This window comes from Littorina saxatilis, linkage group LG3, assembly GCF_037325665.1.
Source record: "Littorina saxatilis isolate snail1 linkage group LG3, US_GU_Lsax_2.0, whole genome shotgun sequence".
Lineage (NCBI taxonomy): Eukaryota > Metazoa > Mollusca > Gastropoda > Littorinimorpha > Littorinidae > Littorina > Littorina saxatilis.
Genome location: NC_090247.1, coordinates 17,526,442 through 17,549,277, shown reverse-complemented (window position 1 = coordinate 17,549,277; position 22,836 = coordinate 17,526,442). Strand labels below are relative to the sequence as shown.

At 39.2% G+C, this 22,836-nt stretch overlaps 1 protein-coding gene across 2 annotated transcripts in view; it reads right to left on the bottom strand.

Moving 5' to 3' along the window:
* The window catches only part of LOC138961768 (uncharacterized), a 33,257-nt gene that overhangs the window by 4,837 nt on the left and 5,584 nt on the right, over positions 1–22,836 (bottom strand). Inside the window, exon 2 of one of the 2 annotated variants that reach the window (XM_070333439.1) lies at positions 5,762–5,905. The exons of the other annotated variant lie outside the window; for it this stretch is intronic. The gene's annotated coding sequence lies outside the window, so the exon portion shown is untranslated. The remainder of the gene's footprint in view (positions 1–5,761; positions 5,906–22,836) is intronic. 2 annotated transcript variants of the gene reach the window in all.

The window sequence follows — 22,836 nt, the reverse complement described above, 5'->3', positions numbered from 1 at the left end:
TCAAAACAACAAAGGAATACACTCTCACAGGCCGGTATGCTGCAGTCATCTTTGGGTCAAAACAACAAAGGAATACACTCTCACAGGCCGGTATGCTGTAGTCATCTTTGGGTCAAAACAACAAAGGAATACACTCTCACAGGCCGGTATGCTGCAGTCATCTTTGGGTCAAAACAACAAAGCAATACACTCTCACAGGCCGGTATGCTGCAGTCATCTTTGGGTCAAAACAACAAAGGAATACACTCTCACAGGCCGGTATGCTGCAGTCATCTTTGGGTCAAAACAACAAAGGAATACACTCTACACAACAGTCAGATTGAAAAATGTCAAACCAGTCTCTTAGTGTTTAAACTAGTAAGACCTCCTGAAGTAACAAAATGTCAAACCAGTCTCTTAGTGTTTAAACTAGTAAGACCTCCTGAAGTAACAAAATGTCAAACCAGTCTCTTAGTGTTTAAACTAGTAAGACCTCCTGAAGTAACAAAATGTCAAACCAGTCTCTTAGTGTTTAAACTAGTAAGACCTCCTGAAGTAACAAACTGTCAAACCAGTCTCTTAGTGTTTAAACTAGTAAGACCTCCTGAAGTAACAAAATGGCAAACCAATCTCTTAGTGTTTAAACTAGTAAGACCTCCTGAAGTAACAGGATGTCACACCAGTCTCTTAGTGTTTAAACTAGTAAGACCTCCTGAAGTAACACAATTTCAAACCAGTCTCTTTGTGTTTAAACTAGTAAGACCTCCTGAAGTAACAAAATGTCAAACCAGTCTCTTAGTGTTTAAACTAGTAAGACCTCCTGAAGTAACAAAATGTCAAACCAGTCTCTTAGTGTTTAAACTAGTTAAACCTCCGGAAGTAACGAGATGTCAAATCAACCCTTATAGTGTTTAAACTAGTAAGACCTCCTGAAGTAACAAAATGTCAAACCAGTCTCTTAGTGTTTAAACTAGTAAGACCTCCCGAAGTAACAAGATGTCAAACCAGTCTCTTAGTGTTTATACTAGTAAGACCTCCTGAAGTAACAATATGTCAACCCAGTCTCTTAGTGTTTAAACTAGTAAGACCTCGAGAATAATTCTAAGCGAATCCTTCACTACCAGAAAAATGTACTTTAAAATACTCAATGAAAAGCATATCTATATATGAAAGGACCAAAACCAAGATAATGGTATCCAGGGGAGGCAATCATCTTGCTGACATTTTAAGAAAAATACAGCGTTTCTTTCCCTTGTTAGATTAGCTCTCTCTCTCTCTCTCTCTCTCTCTCTCTCTCTCTCTCTCTCTCTCTCTCTCTCTCTCTCTCTCTCTCTCTCTCTCTCTCTCTCTCTCTCTCTCTCTCTCTCTCTCTCTCTCTCTCTCTCTCTCTGATGATGAGCATGCTGATGTTAATGACGTGAATAATAAATATGAAGAAATGCTGGATAGACCCATTACCAAAGAAGAAGTGTTGATTGCTATCAGAAAACTGAAATCGGGCAAAGCTGCAGGACCTGATGGTTTAATTGGGGAATTTTTTAAAGCAGCTAGCGAAGATGTGGTGTTGTTTTTAGTGAAACTGTTTAACGCTTTGTTTGATGAGGGAATCTATCCACAGAACTGGTACGATTCAGTTATTGTACCGTTATTTAAGAAAGGAGATAGAAATGATACTAACAACTATAGGGGAATTTCATTGTGTGATATATGCAGTAAATTGTATGGTACTGTTGTTAATAATAGACTTAAAGAGTGGACTGAATTACATAATATTACAGGTGAATGTCAGGCTAGTTTCAAACACAATTATTCTACTGTTGACCACATCTTCACTCTGCTTGCTGCTGTACAGAAACAATTTTCTAATAATCGCAAACTTTATGTAGCTTTCATTGATTTTGAGAAATGTTTTGACAGTATCTCACGCAGACTGCTCTGGCCAATTTTGATTAAAAATGGTATAAAGGGAAAGTTGTATAGATGTATTAAAAGTATGTATGCAGTGGTCAAGGCTAAAATACGATGTGGTGCTCAACTAACAGATTTCATTAACTGTACAAAAGGTGTGAAGCAAGGAGACGTGTGCAGTCCAATTTTATTCGCTCTATTTATAAATGAGCTGGCATTGGAAATCATTGATAATGGTAGGCATAGTATTACTTTAAACCCTGACATTGTTGAATTGTTCATTCTACTGTTTGCCGATGATATTACTTTGCTGTCTGAAACTGTTGTTGGTCTGCAGTCACAACTACATAGTCTATATTTTGCTTCACAGCGCCTTGAGCTTAAAGTAAACATGGGGAAAAGTAACATCGTGGTTTTTCGTAAAGGTGGATATCTAGCTGCTCGTGAAGTTTGGTATTTTGGTGGGCAAAGAATGGAGGTAGTAAATGCATACAAGTATTTAGGTATTTATTTTTCTACCAAATTAAGCTTTAATTTTGCTTGTCAAGATCTAGTTGCCAGAGCAAAACGTGCAGTACTGTGTATTATGAGTAATTTGTATAAGTTCGATAGATTGTCTTTGGATGTTTTTATCAAGCTTTTTGACTCACAAGTTCAACCTATTGTTCAGTATGGTGCCGAGGTATGGGGTCTGATGCAGGCAGCAACAGTAGAAAAGGTGCATTTGTTTGCTTTAAAACGTTTTTTAGGTGTTGACAGGCGTACTCCTAATGATCTTGTATATGGTGAATTTGGACGTTATCCCATTTACATAAATTCATATGTACGTTGCATAAGATACTGGCTGAAACTGACAAGAATGGATGACAGTAGATTACCTCGTAAAGCATATAAGATGTTGTTTTCTCTAGATAGCAGAGGTAAATCTACTTGGGCATCACAGGTACGGTTGTGCCTGTGTCGATATGGTTTTCAGTATGTATGGATTAACCAAGGTGTAGCCTGTATTAATTCGTTTTTGGCATGTTTTAAGCAACGCATTATTGACTGCCGGTGGCAAGAGTGGGATAATCATATTCAGACTAGCGACCGGTTTGCATTGTACCGTACCTTTAAGACAACAAATCTTGTAGAAACATACTTGTCAATTCCAGTAAACAGACACATTTTAAATGTTTTGGTTAAATTTAGATTGGGTATTTCCAGACTTGCTTTACATACAGAAAGGTATAAAGCTGTAAGTGAAAATAATTTGGTCTGTCGTTTGTGTCAATCTAGTACTGAAGATGAATTGCATTTTGTTTTATGCTGCCCTGCACTGGAAAATCTAAGACGTCAATTTATTCCAGCAAAATTTTGTAGATGTCCTTCGAACTTCAAACTTGCACTGTTGTTGTCTGTGAAAAATGAAACTATACTTTGCAATGTAGCTAAGTTCTTGTATTTTTCATTTAAATGTTTAGAAAACGCTGTTTAGGCATTAGTATTTTATGATTATACATTGTCTTTTCTTCTGTTCACTTGAAACGACGCGTGTGTGGATTGCTGCTGCACACACGCTCTACTTTTGTGTAACCAGCACCCTTCCGAAAGGGGCTAAGGCCTTAAAGGAATAAAATCTTGTTCTTGTTCTTGTTCTTGTTCTTGTTCTCTCTCTCTCTCTCTCTTTCTCTCTCGCTCTCTCTATCTCTCTCTCTCGCTCTCTCTATCTCTCTCTCTCTATCTCTTTATCTTTATCTCTCTCTTTCTCTCCCTCTCTCTCTCTCTCTCTCTCTCTCTCTCTCTCTCTGTCTCTCTCTCTCCCTCTCTCATGGGTATATGACATGTATGTAAACTTGATATGGTATAGTGGCAAGGGTATAATAACGAATTAAAAATATTATCAGTTTCTGATAGGCATTGCAATTGTTACATCGTTTGTGCTGCTTCTGGCTGTGTTGAAATTTTTGAAAACGAAGCGTATAAGATTGTATGGCTGTCTTGATCGTTATTATTAATCGAACATAGAACGCTGGAAACCAATTGAAACCAATCCAACCACGTTTGATTCTTTGTTTTGTTAAGCTGGTTTGAGAATGAAACCAAATATTGTTGAGCCTTGCCAACTGGCCGTTTTAATAATAATAATTAAAAAAAACTTAATCAGAGAGATTAGATAATAGATAAAAATGTCCATCAAATACCCGTGTGACTTGGTATAAAGGCCGTGAAAGGTGAATGCTCGCCCTAATAGGCTTGAGGTTTGCTGGTCTATGTGAATGCGTGATATATTGTGTAAAAAATTCCATCTCACACGGCATTAATAGGTAACATGCGCCTTGAGGCGCCTTGTGTGGTGAGATATGTGCGCGATATAAATTCTCGTAAATAAAAATAAATAAAATAAACAAGAGTGAATCATGAATAATTGCATGTTGCTAAAGGCAGGGTTTACAGTCTTGTGTTGACATTGGTTCACATATTAGAGCATATTTTGTGAATTGTCGGATGTTTACAAAACTCAGCCACAGTCTGAATGTTCGGTATTCAAATCTGTTTGTGATTTCTGGATGTGTAAGTAGAATAATTACAGATAAAATAACTTATTATTTTCGTTTGCCAAGCAAATCTTTTATTTCAACGATGAAAACAATAATGTGATGCCTAAATAAGGTTATTTAGTTAACATGTTACACTTCGATTGAAGGCATTTTCTTCGAATGAGATCTTACGTATCACATTAAAAATATTTGTATAGATAATATTGTAATACACTTTATCCATTTAACTTGCAAAATAGGTTTATAGATAAAAGGTTTTGATTTTTTTGTCAGTTTAATACTGTTTCTCCCATTTCTGTGCTCGTGTATGCACCGTAATGTTCATTGCATTTGGAATACAGTTGAAGAGAATAATAAAGTAGACTTCTATCTTTATTTGTTTGTTTGCTTAACGCCCAGCCGACCACGAAGGGCCATATCAGGGCGGTGCTGCTTTGACATATAACGTGCGCCACACACAAGACAGAAGTCGCAGCACAGGCTTCATGTCTCACCCAGTCACATTATTCTGACACCGGACCAACCAGTCCAAGCACTAACCACAGAACTTATATTAGAACTGATATAAGTTCTGTGGCACTAACCCTATAATGCCAGACGCCAGGCGGAGCAGCCACTAGATTGCCAATTTTAAAGTCTTAGACCTCTCGATCACGGGGCGGACGCCTTACCACTAGGCCAACCGTGCCGGTTTCTATCTTTATGTGCGTGTTGGTTGGTTGTAAAGCTTTTAGGAGGATATGTAGATATTCATAGCTTACTTATGATTTTGTCTGTAAGTCAGTACAATGTTTATCTTTGTTTGTTCACGGTTTGTTGTCGCTTTATTGTCGCTTTATGTGCGCACGGCCTATTTGGATGATGTAATAGAAATTGTGATGAGGAGTTGTTGATAACATGAATATTTATTTTTTGAATATAAAGCAAAGAATGCTATGTAAGCAAACGTTCGAACTACATCAGGGAAAGTTAAACATAACATATTTGCGTGACTGTCTTGTTGTGGTTATGAACTGATACAAAAATAAAAAACCCAGATCAACTGCCAACGTTCCAAAATTCCAAAATTACGTGCTAGTAAATGTAACGTATTGTTTTGTTATTATTATTATTATTATTATTATTATTATTATTATTATTATGGTGAGCTTATATAGCGCGAACCACAAGCGCTCTCCGCGCTTTACATATTAATTTCTGCCGTGTTAATACAAAATACGTTCCAATTTTCTACAATTCTGTTTTTTTGATTGTGGTAACTGATAATTAGTCTTATCTAACATGCGTAGATTCGAATTATTACAGAAAAAATGACAAACGGAAAGATTACTTACATTTGAGAGTTCTAATTGGAAAGCTTATGTGAGTCGCCCTCGCTGAAACGGGCTGAAATATACTCGTAGCAGAACGTGCGCGCGCCCCCGTCAGTTGTGAAATGCCTTACACGTCGCAGATTTCAAAAGTGGGCGGTGCCAAGACTGAAAGGTGAAACAGTTTTAATTTACCCTGACTTACCATACCTACCTCCGCTTACAACCATCTTGTTGAGAGAGAGAGAGAGAGAGAGAGAGAGAGAGAGAGAGAGAGAGAGAGAGAGAGAGAGAGAGAGAGAGAGAGAGAGAGAGAGAGAGAGGTGGAGTCGTGAAGAGATAAATAGTAGACACACACACACACACACACACACACACACACACATACACACACACACACACACACACTATTTGAACCCTTTATTACAATAAGAACGCAGCGTAAGGATTACATATAAAGTGCTGAAGCTCGCGAATCAAAAACAAGAAAGGTAGGTTGTTGGAACGTTTGTTATTGACAAAACAATACATTCACAGATATTTCGACCCAACGGTCTTTCAAGTGAACAGACAAACAAATATTCACACAAAACTTATCTTGATAGTTCTATCAGTTTACGTTCCAACAACCTGCCTTTCTTGTTTTTTTTATTCTGAATTTTGGAACGTTGGCAGTCTCTTTGTTTTTGGATTTGCTGAAACTCGCGTTTTTCACGAACCGCTAAGTTTGACCAATATTTTTCAATATGCACTGAGTCGAGGCGTGTAACCTCTACTTACCAACATTCCTTCAGCCACTGTTGATAAATGAAACCGATCCACGTATTGTTTCCGACAAATTATATTACAAACCCTAATATTGGTTGGAAGTGTCACATTTTTGCCATGGGTAGGAAAGACAACTCATTGCAGCCGCTTTTTTTTCCTCTATTTCTTTTTTTGTCACACAAGCAATTGATCATTATTGCCCCTGACGCGGCATTATTAATCGTACACATTAAACAACATCAAAATAAACGGAAAACGGAATGATACATATATTTTTCTGACATGTTACGCAGATTGCTACAGTCTTTGTTCAACTGTGACCCCAAGTGTACTCTTGTAAAGCACGGGCATCTCAAGCTGTAAAAAATGTGACATACGAGCGTAGTGTTTAAAAACAATAACAGCTATTGTGTTTTCAGCGTAGCAATAGGGTCCGATATTTAGACGAGACAAGTATAATGCCGACGAGTCGAAGACGAGTCGCATTATACTTGTTCGAGTCTGAATATCGGACCCTATTGCTACGCTGAAAACACAATAGCGATTATATAGCTGTTATGACCTTGATTTGTTGTTCCAAACTTACAAAATGACAGTTTTTGCGTCGATGCGTTGATCTCAGGTTTTGATATCAGACAAACTTCTTACGCGCATCATGTTCGCGCAGACATTCACACCGCTACACGCTTTCTGACCGTAGAAAAACTGACTCCAAGTGCATTCGACTTCACAACACAGTTGTTGAAACAGCTTTTTAAGTTGTCAGTGTATGCTGTTGTCGATAGAAACATCGCCGTGGTACAGATGTGTAAACCGGAACCATGCGTCGGCCATTTTTCTCAATATGCTTTTGGATATTGAGAAAAATGGCCGACTTCCGTAGCATTATGCTTTGATGATAGGAAGAGACCATCCAATCACAACCCCCGAATTCATCTTATTCCTTTTTTTTATTATTTTTTATTCTCGACAGCTGCTGTTTCACTCCGGCTAAAGCCGTCGTGAAACATCTACAGTCTCATGTCACACGACTAGCTCGTAATAGCGGGTAATGTTTTTGGAATCAGAAAATGATGGAGAATAAGATAAACATAAATTTGGATCGTTTTATAATTTTTTTTTTTTTTTTTACAATTTTCAGATTTTTAATGACCAAAGCCATTAATTAATTTTTAAGCCACCAAGCTGAAATGCAATACTTAAGTCCGGGCTTTGTCGAAGATTACTTGACCAAAATTTCAACCAATTTGGTTGAAAAATGAGAGCGTGACAGTGCCGCCTCAACTTTCACGAAAAGCCGGATATGACGTCATCAAAGACATTTATCGAAAAAATGAAAAAAAAGTCCGGGGATATCGTACCCAGGAACTCTCATGTCAAATTTCATAACGATCGATCCAGTAGTTTAGTCTGAATCGCTCTACACACACACACACAGACACACACACACACACACGCACATACACCACGACCCTCGTCTCGATTCCCCCCTCTACGTTAAAACATTTAGTCAAAACTTGACTAAATGTAAAAACCAACATCGCCTGATATGCTGGCGCGACAGATGTAGCTCTGTATTTGTGTGTGTCTGGCTTACATCCAGTGTCACTGGGAACACTAAATCTAGCTCTGTTGCCTTCTGCTGTAATAATGCTTTTTGCCCTGGGGACGGATGTTCGACTTTGAGCGACCGAGTGGTGACGTCATGGCGCTGATCTAATACTTGACATCGACATCTATTGGCAGACAATGCGTTTTTATATTTTCGAGATCTCAGTTCAGTTCAGACAAGGGTTTGACCTGGAGTCAAGCACTGGTAAAAAGCAACACAAATGAAATTATGCTCAAACTTGACTCGTCTATGAAGTTTGCACGTGTCATGAACTTACAGGTCAACGATCGGTTAAAGGACTGGTGATCTTGGCACACAGTAATGTTTTCTTCTTTTTCAACATACAGTCAAGTCGTGACCGAATCTAGTAGAGTGGGGTTGAGAGGCAGCAGACATTGTACGTGTGTGTGTGTGTGTGTGTGTGTGTGTGTGTGTGTGTGTGTGTGTGTGTGTGTGTGTGTGTGTGTGTGTGTGTGTGTGTGTGTGTGTGTGTGTGTGTGTGTGTGTGTGTGTGTGTGTGTGTTAATGGTGGGATAGCTCGACTCCCGCGCAAAATTTAGCGCTTTACTTGGACACATAATTTTAATTCGACGTCCAAATAAAACACGTCTTCAAAATCACTCCAAAATAACTACGGAGGCTTGAAATAATGTGTAATACATATAAATAATTGAATTTTCACAATTTAGCAAAATGTCGGGATATAACACACATTTTGTTACTTTTTGTGTTTTGTGTTTGTCCGGATACAACCTGAGTAACAATCCCTGTTCACACACACTTTTTTTTTTCGCAGTTTAACATAATATGTGGCCATTTCTGCGAAAAGGGACCTTGTTGACAAATTTATCGATTTTGAGTTTTGGATTTTATTTGACAGACTGTTATATTTAGAACGTGATGTGAGAATTTCAGACCTTCAAATTTATTTTTCACGGAGTTATGACCCTTTTTTGGAGATACCCCCAAAATGACTTAAAATGGCCAAACTTTTAAAAACAAACTTTTGCCGGGAAATAGTAAGTTCAATCATCTGCCGTTATTACTTGTATGGTTTTAGGTCAAAATAATGTTTCATTCCAGAGTTATTGCCCTTTTTGTAACGTTACCCTAATTTTTACTTTTTCGTCTTTTTCTATCATTCTCTCCTCCCATGCAGAAGAAACAAGTCGCGTAAGGCGAAATTACTACATTTAGTCCGCCGCTAGTGCAAAAGGCAGTGAAAGTGACGAGCCTGTTCAGCGCGGTAGCGGTTGCGCTGTGCTGCATAGCACACTTTACTGTACCTCTCTTCGTTTTAACTTTCTGAGCGTGTTTTTAATCCAAACATATCATATCTATATGTTTTTGGAATCAGGAACCGATTTAATCAATTTAAAAACAATTTCACCTTTTTCCTTGTCGGTTCCTGATTCCAAAAACATTTAGATATGATATGTTTGGATTAAAAACACGCTCAGAAAGTTAAAACAAAGAGAGGTACAGAAAAGCGTGCTATCCAAAGTCAAGTACAGTGGGTGCTGCACTACACAATCGGAATGTTGGGTTTGAAATTGAAACGAAGGTTAACAAGTCGCGTAAGGCGAAAATACAACATTTAGTCAAGTAGCTGTCGAACTCACAGAATGAAACTGAACGCAATGCAAGTTTTCATCAAGACCGTATACTCGTAGCATCGTCAGTCCACCGCTCATGCTCATGGCAAAAGCAGTGAAATTGACAAGAAGAGCGGTTTAGTAGTTGCGCTGAGAAGGATAGCACGCTTTTCTGTACCTCTCTTCGTTTTAACTTTCTGAGCGTGTTTTTAATCCAAACATATATGACGTCATCAAAGACATTTATCGAAAAAATGAAAAAAACGTCTGGGGATATCGTACCCAGGAACTCTCATGTCAAATTTCATAACGATCGATCCAGTAGTTTAGTCTGAATCGCTCTACACACACACACACACACACAGACACACACACGCACATACACCACGACCCTCGTCTCGATTCCCCCCTCTACGTTAAAACATTTAGTCAAAACTTGACTAACTTGACTAAATGTAAAAACCAACATCGCCTGATATGCTGGCGCGACAGATGTAGCTCTGTATTTGTGTGTGTGTCTGGCTTACATCCAGTGTCACTGGGAACACTAAATCTAGCTCTGTTGCCTTCTGCTGTAATAATGCTTTGTGCCCTGGGGACGGATGTTCGGCTTTGAGCGACCGAGTGGTGACGTCATGGCGCTGATCTAATACTTGACATCGACATCTATTGGCAGACAATGCGTTTTTATATTTTCGAGATCTCAGTTCAGTTCAGACAAGGGTTTGACCTGGAGTCAAGCACTGGTAAAAAGCAACACAAATGAAATTATGCTCAAACTTGACTCGTCTATGAAGTTTGCACGTGTCATGAACTTACAGGTCAACGATCGGTTAAAGGACTGGTGATCTTGGCACACAGTAATGTTTTCTTCTTTTTCAACATTCAGTCAAGTCGTGACCGAATCTAGTAGAGTGGGGTTGAGAGGCAGCAGACATTGTACATGTGTGTGTGTGTGTGTGTGTGTGTGTGTATGTGGGTGTGTGTATATGTGTGTGGGTGTATCTGTGTGTGTGTGTGTGTGTGTGTGTGTGTGTGTGTGTGTGTGTGTGTGTGTGTGTGTTAATGGTGGGATAGCTCGACTCCCGCGCAAAATTTAGCGCTTTACTTGGACACATAATTTTAATTCGACGTCCAAATAAAACACGTCTTCAAAATCACTCCAAAATAACTATGGAGGCTTGAAATAATGTGTAATACATATAAATAATTGAATTTTCACAATTTAGCAAAATGTCGGGATATAACACACATTTTGTTACTTTTTGTGTTTTGTGTTTGTCCGGATACAACCTGAGTAACAATCCCTGTTCACACACACTTTTTTTTCGCAGTTTAACATAATATGTGGCCATTTCTGCGAAAAGGGACCTTGTTGACAAATTTATCGATTTTGAGTTTTGGATTTTATTTGACAGACTGTTATATTTAGAACGTGATGTGAGAATTTCAGACCTTCAGATTTATTTTTCACGGAGTTATGACCCTTTTTTGGAGATACCCCCAAAATGACTTAAAATGGCCAAACTTTTAAAAACAAACTTTTGCCGGGAAATAGTAAGTTCAATCATCTGCCGTTATTACTTGTATGGTTTTAGGTCAAAATAATGTTTCATTCCAGAGTTATTGCCCTTTTTGTAACGTTACCCTAATTTTTACTTTTTCGTCTTTTTCTATCATTCTCTCCTCCCATGCAGAAGAAACAAGTCGCGTAAAGGGAAATTGATACATTTAGTCCGCCGCTAGTGCAAAAGGAAGTGAAAGTGATGAGCCTGTTCAGCGCGGTAGCGGTTGCGCTGTGCTGCATAGCACGCTTTTTTGTACCTTGATCTCTTCGTTTTAACTTTCTGAGCGTGTTTTTAATCCAAACATATCATATCTATATGTTTTTGGAATCAGGAACCGATTTAATCAATTTAAAAACAATTTCACCTTTTTCCTTGTCGGTTCCTGATTCCAAAAACATTTAGATATGATATGTTTGGATTAAAAACACGCTCAGAAAGTTAAAACAAAGAGAGGTACAGAAAAGCGTGCTATCCAAAGTCAAGTACAGTGGGTGCTGCACTACACAATCGGAATGTTGGGTTTGAAATTGAAACGAAGGTTAACAAGTCGCGTAAGGCAAAAATACCACATTTAGTCAAGTAGCTGTCGAACTCACAGAATGAAACTGAACGCAATGCAAGTTTTCATCAAGACCGTATACTCGTAGCATCGTCAGTCCACCGCTCATGCTCATGGCAAAGGCAGTGAAATTGACAAGAAGAGCGGTTTAGTAGTTGCGCTGAGAAGGATAGCACGCTTTTCTGTACCTCTCTTCGTTTTAACTTTCTGAGCGTGTTTTTAATCCAAACATATATGACGTCATCAAAGACATTTATCGAAAAAATGAAAAAAAGTCTGGGGATATCGTACCCATGGCAGGAACTCTCATGTCAAATTTCATAACGATCGGTCCAGTAGTTTAGTCTGAATCGCTCTACACACACACACACACAGACACACACACACACGCGCATACACCACGACCCTCGTCTCGATTCCCCCCTCTACGTTAAAACATTTAGTCAAAACTTGACTAACTTGACTAAATGTAAAAACCAACATCGTCTGATATGCTGGCGCGACAGATGTAGCTCTGTATTTGTGTGTGTGTCTGGCTTACATCCAGTGTCACTGGGAACACTAAATCTATCTCTGTTGCCTTCTGCTGTAATAATGCTTTGTGCCCTGGGGACGGATGTTCGGCTTTGAGCGACCGAGTGGTGACGTCATGGCGCTGATCTAATACTTGACATCGACATCTATTGGCAGACAATGCGTTTTTATATTTTCGAGATCTCAGTTCAGTTCAGACAAGGGTTTGACCTGGAGTCAAGCACTGATAAAAAGCAACACAAATGAAATTATGCTCAAACTTGACTCGTCTATGAAGTTTGCACGTGTCATGAACTTACAGGTCAACGATCGGTTAAAGGACTGGTGATCTTGGCACACAGTAATGTTTTCTTCTTTTTCAACATTCAGTCAAGTCGTGACCGAATCTAGTAGAGTGGGGTTGAGAGGCAGCAGACATTGTACATGTGTGTGTGTGTGTGTGTGTGTGTGTATGTGGGTGTGTGTATATGTGTGTGTGTGTGTGTGTGTGTGTGTGTGTGTGTGTGTGTGTGTGTGTGTGTGTGTGTGTGTGTGTGTATGTGTTAATGGTGGGATAGCTCGACTCCCGCGCAAAATTTAGCGCTTTACTTGGACACATAATTTTAATTCGACGTCCAAATAAAACACGTCTTCAAAATCACTCCAAAATAACTATGGAGGCTTGAAATAATGTGTAATACATATAAATAATTGAATTTTCACAATTTAGCAAAATGTCGGGATATAACACACATTTTGTTACTTTTTGTGTTTTGTGTTTGTCCGGATACAACCTGAGTAACAATCCCTGTTCACACACACTTTTTTTTCGCAGTTTAACATAATATGTGGCCATTTCTGCGAAAAGGGACCTTGTTGACAAATTTATCGATTTTGAGTTTTGGATTTTATTTGACAGACTGTTATATTTAGAACGTGATGTGAGAATTTCAGACCTTCAAATTTATTTTTCACGGAGTTATGACCCTTTTTTGGAGATACCCCCAAAATGACTTAAAATGGCCAAACTTTTAAAAACAAACTTTTGCCGGGAAATAGTAAGTTCAATCATCTGCCGTTATTACTTGTATGGTTTTAGGTCAAAATAATGTTTCATTCCAGAGTTATTGCCCTTTTTGTAACGTTACCCTAATTTTTACTTTTTCGTCTTTTTCTATCATTCTCTCCTCCCATGCAGAAGAAACAAGTCGCGTAAAGCGAAATTACTACATTTAGTCCGCCGCTAGTGCAAAAGGCAGTGAAAGTGACGAGCCTGTTCAGCGCGGTAGCGGTTGCGCTGTGCTGCATAGCACACTTTACTGTACCTCTCTTCGTTTTAACTTTCTGAGCGTGTTTTTAATCCAAACATATCATATCTATATGTTTTTGGAATCAGGAACCGATTTAATCAATTTAAAAACAATTTCACCTTTTTCCTTGTCGGTTCCTGATTCCAAAAACATTTAGATATGATATGTTTGGATTAAAAACACGCTCAGAAAGTTAAAACAAAGAGAGGTACAGAAAAGCGTGCTATCCAAAGTCAAGTACAGTGGGTGCTGCACTACACAATCGGAATGTTGGGTTTGAAATTGAAACGAAGGTTAACAAGTCGCGTAAGGCAAAAATACCACATTTAGTCAAGTAGCTGTCGAACTCACAGAATGAAACTGAACGCAATGCAAGTTTTCATCAAGACCGTATACTCGTAGCATCGTCAGTCCACCGCTCATGCTCATGGCAAAAGCAGTGAAATTGACAAGAAGAGCGGTTTAGTAGTTGCGCTGAGAAGGATAGCACGCTTTTCTGTACCTCTCTTCGTTTTAACTTTCTGAGCGTGTTTTTAATCCAAACATATATGACGTCATCAAAGACATTTATCGAAAAAATGAAAAAAACGTCTGGGGATATCGTACCCAGGAACTCTCATGTCAAATTTCATAACGATCGATCCAGTAGTTTAGTCTGAATCGCTCTACACACACACACACACACACAGACACACACACGCACATACACCACGACCCTCGTCTCGATTCCCCCCTCTACGTTAAAACATTTAGTCAAAACTTGACTAACTTGACTAAATGTAAAAACCAACATCGCCTGATATGCTGGCGCGACAGATGTAGCTCTGTATTTGTGTGTGTGTCTGGCTTACATCCAGTGTCACTGGGAACACTAAATCTAGCTCTGTTGCCTTCTGCTGTAATAATGCTTTGTGCCCTGGGGACGGATGTTCGGCTTTGAGCGACCGAGTGGTGACGTCATGGCGCTGATCTAATACTTGACATCGACATCTATTGGCAGACAATGCGTTTTTATATTTTCGAGATCTCAGTTCAGTTCAGACAAGGGTTTGACCTGGAGTCAAGCACTGGTAAAAAGCAACACAAATGAAATTATGCTCAAACTTGACTTGTCTATGAAGTTTCCACGTGTCATGAACTTACAGGTCAACGATCGGTTAAAGGACTGGTGATCTTGGCACACAGTAATGTTTTCTTCTTTTTCAACATTCAGTCAAGTCGTGACCGAATCTAGTAGAGTGGGGTTGAGAGGCAGCAGACATTGTACATGTGTGTGTGTGTGTGTGTGTGTGTGTGTGTGGGTGTGTGTATATGTGTGTGGGTGTATCTGTGTGTGTGTGTGTGTGTGTGTGTGTGTGTGTGTGTGTGTGTATGTGTTAATGGTGGGATAGCTCGACTCCCGCGCAAAATTTAGCGCTTTACTTGGACACATAATTTTAATTCGACGTCCAAATAAAACACGTCTTCAAAATCACTCCAAAATAACTATGGAGGCTTGAAATAATGTGTAATACATATAAATAATTGAATTTTCACAATTTAGCAAAATGTCGGGATATAACACACATTTTGTTACTTTTTGTGTTTTGTGTTTGTCCGGATACAACCTGAGTAACAATCCCTGTTCACACACACTTTTTTTTCGCAGTTTAACATAATATGTGGCCATTTCTGCGAAAAGGGACCTTGTTGACAAATTTATCGATTTTGAGTTTTGGATTTTATTTGACAGACTGTTATATTTAGAACGTGATGTGAGAATTTCAGACCTTCAAATTTATTTTTCACGGAGTTATGACCCTTTTTTGGAGATACCCCCAAAATGACTTAAAATGGCCAAACTTTTAAAAACAAACTTTTGCCGGGAAATAGTAAGTTCAATCATCTGCCGTTATTACTTGTATGGTTTTAGGTCAAAATAATGTTTCATTCCAGAGTTATTGCCCTTTTTGTAACGTTACCCTAATTTTTACTTTTTCGTCTTTTTCTAACATTCTCTCCTCCCATGCAGAAGAAACAAGTCGCGTAAAGCGAAATTACTACATTTAGTCCGCCGCTAGTGCAAAAGGCAGTGAAAGTGACGAGCCTGTTCAGCGCGGTAGCGGTTGCGCTGTGCTGCATAGCACACGTTTTTGTACCTCTCTTCGTTTTAACTTTCTGAGCGTGTTTTTAATCCAAACATATCATATCTATATGTTTTTGGAATCAGGAACCGATTTAATCAATTTAAAAACAATTTCACCTTTTTCCTTGTCGGTTCCTGATTCCAAAAACATTTAGATATGATATGTTTGGATTAAAAACACGCTCAGAAAGTTAAAACAAAGAGAGGTACAGAAAAGCGTGCTATCCAAAGTCAAGTACAGTGGGTGCTGCACTACACAATCGGAATGTTGGGTTTGAAATTGAAACGAAGGTTAACAAGTCGCGTAAGGCGAAAATACAACATTTAGTCAAGTAGCTGTCGAACTCACAGAATGAAACTGAACGCAATGCAAGTTTTCATCAAGACCGTATACTCGTAGCATCGTCAGTCCACCGCTCATGCTCATGGCAAAAGCAGTGAAATTGACAAGAAGAGCGGTTTAGTAGTTGCGCTGAGAAGGATAGCACGCTTTTCTGTACCTCTCTTCGTTTTAACTTTCTGAGCGTGTTTTTAATCCAAACATATATGACGTCATCAAAGACATTTATCGAAAAAATGAAAAAAACGTCTGGGGATATCGTACCCAGGAACTCTCATGTCAAATTTCATAACGATCGATCCAGTAGTTTAGTCTGAATCGCTCTACACACACACACACAGACACACACACGCACATACACCACGACCCTCGTCTCGATTCCCCCCTCTACGTTAAAACATTTAGTCAAAACTTGACTAACTTGACTAAATGTAAAAACCAACATCGCCTGATATGCTGGCGCGACAGATGTAGCTCTGTATTTGTGTGTGTGTCTGGCTTACATCCAGTGTCACTGGGAACACTAAATCTAGCTCTGTTGCCTTCTGCTGTAATAATGCTTTGTGCCCTGGGGACGGATGTTCGGCTTTGAGCGACCGAGTGGTGACGTCATGGCGCTGATCTAATACTTGACATCGACATCTATTGGCAGACAATGCGTTTTTATATTTTCGAGATCTCAGTTCAGTTCAGACAAGGGTTTGACCTGGAGTCAAGCACTGATAAAAAGCAACACAAATGAAATTATGCTCAAACTTGACTCGTCTATGAAGTTTGCACGTGTCATGAACTTACAGGTCAACGATCGGTTAAAGGACTGGTGATCTTGGCACACAGTAATGTTTTCTTCTTTTTCAACATTCAGTCAAGTCGTGACCGAATCTAGTTGAGTGGGGTTGAGAGGCAGCAGACATTGTACATGTGTGTGTGTGTGTGTGTGTGTGTGTGTGTGTGTATGTGGGTGTGTGTATATGTGTGTGGGTGTATCTGTGTGTGTGTGTGTGTGTGTGTGTGTGTGTGTGTGTGTGTGTATGTGTTAATGGTGGGATAGCTCGACTCCCGCGCAAAATTTAGCGCTTTACTTGGACACATAATTTTAATTCGACGTCCAAATAAAACACGTCTTCAAAATCACTCCAAAATAACTATGGAGGCTTGAAATAATGTGTAATACATATAAATAATTGAATTTTCACAATTTAGCAAAATGTCGGGATATAACACACATTTTGTTACTTTTTGTGTTTTGTGTTTGTCCGGATACAACCTGAGTAACAATCCCTGTTCACACACACTTTTTTTTCGCAGTTTAACATAATATGAGATTGTTTTATTACTATGACATGAGCAAGTTGCTTTTTAACTGTATTTTGAATTTAGAACAGCTAGATTTTAAATGAATACTAATTTTTTTTTGTTTTTATGTTTGCTGACATATATTGGATTTTATGCTTTTGTATCAGTCAGGTTTTATAAATCAAGCTCAGATTTTAGAAAAAAATCTTCTCTTAGAACTTTGATATTAAAAACAAGTCGCGTAAGGCGAAAATACAATATTTAGACAAGTAGCTGTCGAACTCACAGAATGAAACTGAACGCAATGCCATTTTTCAGCAAGACCGTATACTCGTAGCATCGTCAGTCCACCGCTCATGGCAAAGGCAGTGAAATTGACAAGAAGAGCGGGGTAGTAGTTGCGCTAAGAAGGATAGCACGCTTTTCTGTACCTCTCTTTGTTTTAACTTTTTGAGCGTGTTTTTAATCCAAACATATCATATCTATATGTTTTTGGAATCAGGAACCGACAAGGAATAAGATGAAAGTGTTTTTAAATTGATTTGGACAATTTAATTTTGATAATAATTTTTATATATTTAATTTTCAGAGCTTGTTTTTAATCCGAATATAACATATTTATATGTTTTTGGAATCAGCAAATGATGGAAAATAAGATAAACGTAAAGTTGGATCGTTTTATAAATTTTTATTTTTTTTTACAATTTTCAGATTTTTAATGACCAAAGTCATTAATTAATTTTTAAGCCACCAAGCTGAAATGCAATACCGAAGTCCGGGCTTCGTCGAAGATTACTTGACCAAAATTTCAACCAATTTGGTTGAAAAATGAGGGCGTGACAGTGCCGCCTCAACTTTCACGAAAAGCCGGATATGACGTCATCAAAGACATTTATCAAAAAAATGAAAAAAACGTTCGGGGATTTCACACCCAGGAACTCTCATGTCAAATTTCATAAAGATCGGTCCAGTAGTTTAGTCTGAATCGCTCTACACACACACACACACACACAGACACACAGACACACAGACACACGCACGCACATACACCACGACCCTCGTTTCGATTCCCCCTCGATGTTAAAATATTTAGTCAAAACTTGACTAAATATAAAAAGGTAAAAGGTAGTAGTGGTTTTTGTTGTTTATTTTGTCCTCCAAGGCTCCATATTCCTTCAAAATACATGTATGATCATTCTGCTTCTATGTTGTGCTGGTTTCGTGTCTAACTTACACCAAAAAATGTAAGAAACCTGTACTTTTTTTTTAAACCACTTTTGCCTTTAAATCAAACCCTAGCTTGTGTATGCTACAGTGGAACCCCTGTCTCAAGACTTAAAAAAAAAATAAGGTCATAACATTTATCATATATTCGGGATCAGCTCGTTACTCACCCGGCTCGTTACTCCCCCGGCTCGTTACTCCCCCGGCTCTGTCTTTCTTTCTTTATTTTGTGTTTAACGTCGTGTTTAACCACGAAGGTTATATTGCGACGGGGAAAGGGGAATCAAACACCTCAGAGCTGGAACAGTTCGTTTTTGCCGCATAACATGCAGATTTCACCACTTTGATGCCAGCCATGCTATTCTATCATCAGGAGTATATATTTCATCTATAAGGGCCTTATATTGTCCGTTTTGCGAATTGCGTCAGAGCTGGAACAAACCTAAGCTCCGCCCATTTTGCTATTGCTCAGAGCTGGCACATCGATTAAACGAGTTAATTAATTTTGAGAGAAATCTAGAAGCAATCTGAAAAATGTTTTGACGCCAAAACATTGCTTTTACATTGACCCAGCTCCCCATTAGTGTTTGGGTGTTCTGTGTTAGTCTGTATCGAGCATAACCCCGAACATGCGCAGAAATCTCCACTTTTTGACATAAATGATCAATTACCCTGTTGCCTACATTTGGTAATACCCAAAGCATTTGTGAACGTTTCAAACCAAAAAGTATAGTGGAACTCTGCTTTAGACACCTAGTCTTTTCATGCTCAAAAAAAAAAAAAACCTTCCCCTACCCTACCTCCCCGGTTTTGTAAAGAAAATCTGGCCTGAAGTCTTTTCATGCGCAAACAAAGAAATAAATTTTTTTCTAAGCTTTCTGTCTGTGGCGGTTTGTAATTTGAACAACGACATCCAATAAAGTCTACCAATTACGTAATTACTTTCTAAGCTCTCTGTCTCTGACGGATACGTTTGAATAACGACATTCAATAAAGTCTACCAACAGCTGCAAACACTTTTAAGAAACTTGAAACTCATCAAAAGGAATGAGTTGCACCTTGGGTCATTTCGGTCCTGAATTTCCCGACCTGAACCAGGCAAAGCAGGAAAACAATACAACGTAATTCCTTTCTAAGCTTTCTGTTTCTGACGGTTTGCATTTGAATAACGACATCCAATAAAGTCTTCCAATTACGTAATTCCTTTCTAAGCTCTCTGTCTCTGACGGATACATATGAATAACGACATCCAATAAAGTCTACCAACAGCTGCGAAAACTTTTAAGAAACTAGAAATTCATCAAAAGGAATGAGTTGCACCTTGGGTCATTTCGGTCCTGAATTTCCCGACCTGAGCCAGGCAAAGCAGGAAAACAATACAACGTAATTCCTTTCTAAGCTTTCTGTCTCTGACGGATTGCATTTGATAAACGACATCCAATAAAGTCTACCAACTATCAGCTGCGGAGACATTTGTCTCGAAAATATACGCCGAGAGGCGTTAAAGTTCCCCTTGGTTTGTCCCTGTCAAAAAAAAAAAATTGGGATTACTGGTAGCTTTTTTGTACCACCACGCATATGTAACGCTATTTTGATAAAGTTGATAGTATTTACAGCTTTCCGGTCATTATGTCCGGCTATCACTCACTTTTAGGTAGCAGATGTCCAGATAAAACACCTGTTTCAGAATCTCTATTTTTGGGTGTGTAACTTTCAATAATGAGTGGGGTTTTTTTTAAATCTCAAAACGTATTCTTAACATTTGTCTAACACATGTTTACACTCGCACTCCGTGTCTGTAGCTTTAGAAATAAACAAGTCCAGATATAACACATTTTTCTTTGCGGCAAATGTCCAGATATCCCCCCCCCTCAGACACGTATGTGTGTGTGTGTGTGTGTGTGTGTGTGTGTGTGTGTGTGTATGTATGTGTGTGTGTGCATGTGTGTGTGTATGTGTGTGTGTGTGTGTGTGTGTGTGTGTGTGTGTGTTTGTGTGAGACAACAGGCCGGTATGCTGTAGTCATCTTTGGGTCAAAACTACAAAGGAATACACTCTCACAGACCGGTATGCTGCAGTCATCTTTGGGTCAAAACAACAACGGAATACACTCTCACATGCCGGTATGCTGTAGTCATCTTTGGGTCAAAACAACAAAGGACTACACTCTCACAGACCGGTATGCTGCAGTCATCTTTGGGTCAAAACAACAAAGAAATACACTCTCACATGCCGGTATGGTAGAGTCATCTTTGGGTCAAAACAACAGAGAAATACACTCTCACATGCCGGTATGCTGCAGTCATCTTTGGGTCAAAACAACAAAGGAATACACTCTCACAGGCCAGTATGCTGCAGTCATCTTTGGGTCAAAACAACAAAGGAATACACTCTCACAGGTCGGTATGATGTAGTCATCTTTGGGTCAAAACAACAAAGAAATACACTCGCACAGGCCGGTATGCTGCAGTCATCTTTGGATCAAAACAACAAAGAAATACACTTTCACAGGCCGGTATGCTGCAGTCATCTTTGGGTCAAAACAACAAAGGAATACACTCTCACAGGCCGGTATGCCGCAGTCATCTTTGGGTCAAAGCAACAAAGGAATACACTCTCACAGGCCGGTATGCTGCAGTCATCTTTGGGTCAAAACAACAAAGGAATACACTCTCACAGGCCGGTATGCTGCAGTCATCTTTGGGTCAAAACAACAAAGGAATACACTCTCACAGGCCGCTATGCTGCAGTCATCTTTGGGTCAAAACAACAAAGGAATACACTCTCAAAGGCCGGTATGCTGCAGTCATGTTTGGGTCAAAGCAACAAAGGAATACACTCTCAGAGGCCGGTATGCTGTAGTCATCTTTGGGTCAAAACAACAAAGGAATACACTCTCACAGGCCGGTATGCTGTAGTCATCTTTGGGTCAAAACAACAAAGGAATACACTATCATATATTCGGGATCAGCTCGTTACTCACCCGGCTCTTTACTCCCCCGGCTCGTTACTCTAGAAATTCATCAAAAGGAATGAGTTGCACCTTGGGTCATTTCGGTCCTGAATTTCCCGACCTGAGCCAGGCAAAGCAGGAAAACAATACAACGTAATTCCTTTCTAAGCTTTCTGTCTCTGACGGATTGCATTTGATAAACGACATCCAATAAAGTCTACCAACTATCAGCTGCGGAGACATTTGTCTCGAAAATATACGCCGAGAGGCGTTAAAGTTCCCCTTGGTTTGTCCCTGTCAAAAAAAAAAATTGGGATTACTGGTAGCTTTTTTGTACCACCACGCATATGTAACGCTATTTTGATAAAGTTGATAGTATTTACAGCTTTCCGGTCATTATGTCCGGCTATCACTCACTTTTAGGTAGCAGATGTCCAGATAAAACACCTGTTTCAGAATCTCTATTTTTGGGTGTGTAACTTTCAATAATGAGTGGGTTTTTTTTAAATCTCAAAACGTATTCTTAACATTTGTCTAACACATGTTTACACTCGCACTCCGTGTCTGTAGCTTTAGAAATAAACAAGTCCAGATATAACACATTTTTCTTTGCGGCAAATGTCCAGATATCCCCCCCCTCAGACACGTATGTGTGTGTGTGTGTGTGTGTGTGTGTGTGTGTGTATGTATGTGTGTGTGTGCATGTGTGTGTGTATGTGTGTGTGTGTGTGTGTGTGTGTTTGTGTGAGACAACAGGCCGGTATGCTGTAGTCATCTTTGGGTCAAAACTACAAAGGAATACACTCTCACAGACCGGTATGCTGCAGTCATCTTTGGGTCAAAACAACAAAGGAATACACTCTCACATGCCGGTATGCTGTAGTCATCTTTGGGTCAAAACTACAAAGGAATACACTCTCACAGACCGGTATGCTGCAGTCATCTTTGGGTCAAAACAACAAAGAAATACACTCTCACATGCCGGTATGCTGCAGTCATCTTTGGGTCAAAACAACAGAGAAATACACTCTCACATGCCGGTATGCTGCAGTCATCTTTGGGTCAAAACAACAAAGGAATACACTCTCACAGGTCGGTATGCTGTAGTCATCTTTGGGTCAAAACAACAAAGAAATACACTCGCACAGGCCGGTATGCTGCAGTCATCTTTGGATCAAAACAACAAAGAAATACACTTTCACAAGCTGGTATGCTGCAGTCATCTTTGGGTCAAAG